Genomic DNA, 384 nt, shown 5'->3' with positions numbered 1-384 from the left:
AATTGGCTTACTATGGTTCGGGGGAAATACTTGGATTTTAGTCCGGAAAATGTAAGGGTGGCATTCAACTTGCCCATGATGTAAGGAGATGAACATCCTTACACTAGAAGGGTCAACTTTGATCAAAGGTTGGACCAAGTCCTCATAGTCATATGTGAAGAGGGCGCCCAATGGAAGAGAGACTCAAGAGGGAAGCCGATTCAACTGAGAAGGCATGACCTCAAATCCGTGGCTAGAGGATAGTTGGAGTTTATCCAACGCTCAATCATTCCCACTAGCAACCGGTCTGAAGTTACTATAGACCGGGCTATCATGATTCATAGCATCATGATTAGAGAGGAAGTAGAAGTTCATGAGGTTATATCCCAAGAACTTTATAAGGTG

The sequence above is a fragment of the Arachis duranensis genome, chromosome 9 (genome assembly GCF_000817695.3).
Source record: "Arachis duranensis cultivar V14167 chromosome 9, aradu.V14167.gnm2.J7QH, whole genome shotgun sequence".
Lineage (NCBI taxonomy): Eukaryota > Viridiplantae > Streptophyta > Magnoliopsida > Fabales > Fabaceae > Arachis > Arachis duranensis.
This window is presented reverse-complemented; position numbering follows the sequence as displayed.